Source organism: Coffea arabica, chromosome 5e (assembly GCF_036785885.1).
Source record: "Coffea arabica cultivar ET-39 chromosome 5e, Coffea Arabica ET-39 HiFi, whole genome shotgun sequence".
Taxonomy (NCBI): Eukaryota; Viridiplantae; Streptophyta; class Magnoliopsida; order Gentianales; family Rubiaceae; genus Coffea; species Coffea arabica.
The window spans coordinates 6,888,957-6,894,429 of NC_092318.1; the positions used below are offsets into that span (position 1 = coordinate 6,888,957).

The 5,473-nt window shown below is 33.2% G+C and overlaps 1 long non-coding RNA gene across 1 annotated transcript; it reads right to left on the bottom strand.

Moving 5' to 3' along the window:
- Positions 1–1,750: 1,750 nt before the first annotated feature.
- On the bottom strand, positions 1,751–4,922 carry LOC140006201 (uncharacterized). The gene is made up of 2 exons (XR_011813834.1): positions 4,759–4,922; positions 1,751–2,177 (listed from the first exon to the last, which is right to left on the bottom strand). It is a non-coding gene; the product is annotated as an uncharacterized lncRNA (long non-coding RNA).
- Positions 4,923–5,473: the final 551 nt, after the last annotated feature.

Consider the following 5,473-nt stretch of genomic DNA (forward strand, 5'->3'; position numbering starts at 1 on the left):
TCTTCCTCCTCACATTTCGCGACCACCACCTCCGCCGCAATCCAAGTGGCAAGAGCTCCTCAATGCCATTTGCTGTATGGAGGCACGAGTCGTTGAGCGTATCGATCAGACGGAGCGACGGATGACGGAGCGACTAGACAGGTATGATCGTCGTCTTCGGGCGATGGAAGATCATTTCAACATCCGCCGATCACCTACTCCGACTCCTCAGCAGCAGGAGGGACATATTGGTACCTCACATGGTCCTCATGGAGCCGTTCCGAACAGCCATGAAGCTCCTTATCGGATTGGATCTTTTATTTCTTTATTTTTCTTTTCTTCTGTTAAGATAAACTTTGTAGATTTTATTTTTCTTTTCTTTTTGGATCATCTTGTGCTACTTATGTTTCTTCGTACCTTTTGTTTCACTTTGGCTAGACTTGGGATGATCGTGAGGATTAAGGGTTTCAAATTGCATCACCACCTATTTGAGGGAAGTTTCAGTTTCTTTTACCTTCCTCTACAATGAGGACATTGTAGATTTTAAGTGTGGGGGAGGGATTACTTTATCTTACGGGTGTCTGTGTTTTGAAATGCATGATTTTAGTTGTCTATGGCTTTAAAATGTTGGAATTATATTTGGAAATATTGTCATGATGTTAATTTTCTTGAAATTGAGGTTGTTGGCAGGGAGTTTTGTCCATTTTTATGGGGAAACTCTGTCAAAATTTTTCTAAAATATTTTTCAAATATTTCAAATTAATGGCCAAAATGTTCAATTTTAAGTACCTAATTCTTCCATTGGATAAAATGTTATATGTATTTTGGGAAGGTTTAGTCCTCATTTTGCTTGGAATGAATTATTATGCAATTAGGATTTTTATATTTTAGAAAGTATATTTGGTTAAATAAGAAAAATTATGCTTAGAATTTTGCATGATTAATGATATTTCTTATTTTTATTTAATTTTATAAGTAAGTGATTGATATAGTCAAGACAAGGCCAAATTCTTCAAGACAAGGCCAAATTCTTCCTTTAATTATGTTAGAGGGAAAAGAAATTATATGTTAAAAAAAGGGAAAAATATATATATTATTAATTTTCTACTCCAATGATTCACATACTGAGTAACCGGGGATTGGCATCTACAAATATCAATATTCGCGTAAAAAGGTATTGGAATTAAGAGTATGCTTAGCAATTTGAATAAGTGAAATGTTGAATAATCGGGAATCTTCACCTAAAAGTGTCGATTTTCACGTAAAAAGACGTTGTCACTATTTAAGTAAAATAAAGTTGAATAAATCCCTCTAAATTGTTAAGTTTTGGGATGAGGAAGGCCATAAAATTGACTATGTGACTTACTTATTTGTGAAATTAGGATAGAATGAGAGATTGAGTTGAATTTGTTGAAATTAAGGCATAATTATTTTTATTTAATTGAATATTATGAGTATTTAGTGTAATCTGAAAAATGGCACAATGATTGGTTTCTAGGTTTTGAGGAATTAAATTTGACAAAAGTACGTATATTATTTTATCTATTGAATCATTGAAGTAAGTTTTGTGCGAATTGCTTGAAGACAAGCAATGATTCAAGTGTGGGGGAATTTGATAAGTGAATATTTAATGTATATTTTGTACAAAATTGGTATGAACTTTTGGTATGTTTTGAGAAGATTAAAGCCATATTTGAACTCTTTTGGTGATAATTGATTAAATATTGTTTAATTGTTCAAAACTTGATAAATAAGTGGATTAATGTGTTAATTTTGTGAAAATATGAAGGATATGGATATATGGAATTCATGCCGAGATGAAGGAATTGTAAGAATCATCCTGAGGATAAAGTACAAGAGAAACTAGGAGCAAAAATGAAGGAAAAAGGAAAGAAGTGAAAAACTGGAAATTTAATGACACGGATTCGAGGATCCGAGCTCGGATCCGTGAGAGCAAAGAGGGATCCGAGCCCTTGTCTGTACTTCTAGAGGAGCGTATCCAAGGTCAAACGATCCGACCTCGGATCCATCATGGGAAGTCTTCAGATCCTGAAGATCCGAGCTCGGATCCATTTTCACCCCTCGGATCCCAAGCTCGGATCTGTCTCTCTCTTCAGCAAGTGGCACAGCCGTTTTTCTTTACCTTTCTCACAACTTTTCCAGCTATTTTGAGGGACAGAAGTCGGTGACACATGCTTCTGCAAAAAAAGAGAAGACCAAATGAGTTGTAGACAAAAGGAAACATCATATCTTTGACTTCTTTTTACAAAATCTGAGTGGAGGAAATTATGAAGTGAGAGGAATAGACTTTCTATCACCTTTTATGCAGAAACACAAGGAAGAAGCAAAAAGGACCATACGTAGCTAGTTTTCTTTCTTGTAACCAGTTTCTCTCTAGCTAGGAGTCCTTGGAGAAGCATTTGGGGTTTTCACTTGTAATCATTTTGTACAAGAACATAGCAGAAATTGGAGGTCTTCACCATCAATTGGCTAAGCTTTCTTTTATCTTTCTTGTACTTGTACTTTATGATGTTTTGCATTAATAAACTTGTGAGTTTGATTGTTAAATCATTCATGAGTAGCTAATTTTCTTTATCTAGGGAGTAGATGAAACTTATGGCTAAATAATATGAGTTGAATGTGATTTACACTTGTTATATCTTGTATTAACTTGTCTACTTGTGTAGCTGTGATTACTTGTTATTGATTGATCACCAATAGCATGTTTATAGTTGTTATTGTTCAATGAGAATTGGTAGTAACAATGGAAACACATGAGTAGAGCTTAAGTTGTATGTTCATGAAAATAGAAATACATTTAAGTGGATTACTTAGCATTTCATGAAAAAAAACAGAAGAGTATTAGTATTTCATCATGAAAATAGGGAAAACTAAACTACTCTAGGTCATTTCATCATGAGAATGAGACTTGGTAATTTTAGAAATAAATCTCTGGTTAAACAAGAATAATAACAAGAGGTAAATCCATTCATTTGTGTTGTTTACGTCATAAGTGGAATCTACATCTCTAGATTCTTTCTTGAGTGAAATTTCTCCATTTGCATTTAACATTTGTTAAACTAGATTTGTATATCAGATTTGTAGACTATAGCAATATACTTTCTCTGCTCAAATTTATTGTAAGTCTAAATAATAGAGAAAATAAGGGCCTAGTACTTGTTTAATTTGCTCCTCGTGGGATCGACCCGATACATACCCTACATTACGATTTCGGCCTGTATACTTGCAGCTAACGGGTATAAAAATCGGATTTAAACTTGCATTAATAAAAACAAATCCTGTCAGATGTCCTGATAAAACTTGCATAGATCACAATTCTTATTAGGGACAATTTTAGAAACCTCTCCTTAGGTGTATGACAATTGCATTGAGCTCTCTTAAGGTTTGCCAAATTATACCTACCTCCCTAAATTTGATAGTTTTGGTAATGGTGTAATTTAAGAAATCTTCCCTGAGGTTTATGACAATTTCACTGAGCTTTCCTAAGGTTTGGAAAATTACATCTAGCTTCCCTAATTTGATAGTTTAAGTAACCAAACATTAGAATAACATTAACTTGATCAAAATTAAATGAATACCCTAAAATGCCCTTGTGTAATGAGTTTTAATTTGTTTCCCTGTACAATTGTAAGATTATCTAGCGCATTATAAGAAAAAGCTGCCAAATTTTTCATACCTATATCTACTATTTGAGAAATAACCACAATAATATTTTTATCACTATGATGTGATACTTTTGATAGTATTTTACTATGAATTTAGATTTATATGATAAAGAAGAAAGTGCTACTATAATTCTTTTAGATTTTGTGAATTTTTTGAGTAGTTGGATTACTGTAGATTAGTAGTGATTTTGGGCCATTTCTTTTTTATAGGCAAAAGTGGTAGTTCTATAGTTTTGTTGCCAAAAAATAAAAAAGCGGAACAAAAAGGAAAAAGAATTAAAAAATAATTTTAAAACTGATTCCTTGTATAAGCTTACCGAACATGGGAATTTCATTAAAATGTTTAAGGGTAGTATTGTCATTTTAAATGGTAAGAAAGGTATGTTTAATTTTTAAAATCTCGAAAGAGTTAAGTGAAATTATAGGGATAATGCATTGCTTATAAAATGAGAAAACATAAGTTGAAAGACAAAATCTAATTTTTTTTTTATTTTAGCTCATGCTTGAAACTAGCAAGATATAAAAATGTTCTACAAGTTTCATGGAAAAAAAAGCTCTAAGAACATTTGTTCTTGAAAAAATTGAGGAATGGAAAACTGTAATTGCATTAGGAAAGACGTACAATTAATTGACCAAGAATGCGAATAGACTTATAGACATTAGAACAATCCAACACAATGATTTTAAACCACTACACTCTTCAATCGATTAGTCAATAAAATTACAAAATGAAAAGAGAACTTTACATCAAGGAAAGCACAGAGGGTGAAATATCAGCAATAGATATTTAAAACATATTTATTTAATTGAGTCACAAAAAAATTGATTTGGCAAAGAATGAAAGAAAAATATATCAATCTTAGATCTAGTCATATATATATTTTTCTGAATTTCTAAATCTTTTTTGAAAATTCTTTGCTTTGCATTGAACAATATTTGTTTTATGTTAATCACTCCACACATATGTATGTATGTATATATATATATATATATACACACACACATTAGATAAAATTAATTCATGATTTCTGTTGAAGAGTCAGTCGAGGAGAATGACCTAAATAGAACGGCGAGTGAACAAAAATGAACTGACCTGCAAAAGAACCGAACTACAGGACTAACTCTCCGTTATGGCTCCGACGCTTTAGTCAATTAGGAAATCAACAGTATAGAATAAATTAGATGTATTGAGTCATGTACCTTCTCTTGGCTCAGCCCCCTACTATTTATAAGGCTTTATTTGATAGACTATGAGGATATTGAGTTTATCCTCTTACCCCACAGTAGTTATCACGTCTAAGAGTATGAGTCTATTTAGATTACTGAAAGTAGAATCCACCTTCAATTCAAGTTTCGGTCTTATCCCGAGAACCTCGGACTTAGATGCTTGCTACTTTACTTTTGTTCGAGAAAGGGTCTGAGCAATGTGCCTCGCCCATGACACGTGTCTGTAGAGGGTTTCTCCCTCTACAACAGCCCCCCTTCGAGACCAGATTCATCGCATGGCCGTATGAATCTAGTCCTAATTTCGAGGACACGTCAGTTCGGCCGATGGTGCATGTTACCACCATCATTAATTCTAACATTTTGAATTTCTAGATAAGAGTCACCCATCTTTTCAATCGACACCTCTATCATTAATAACTGTCATTAGGTTTTTAAATTCAAAACCATTTCATCTTCCTGCTTTAGTGGCCTCTATAAATAGGGTCCACCGTTGTCATTTTTGTTCTCTCCTTCTCTTCCACCAGTATCCACTTGTCTTTTGAGTCTATTCGCATAACCATTACCAGCTATTTGGCCTTCGT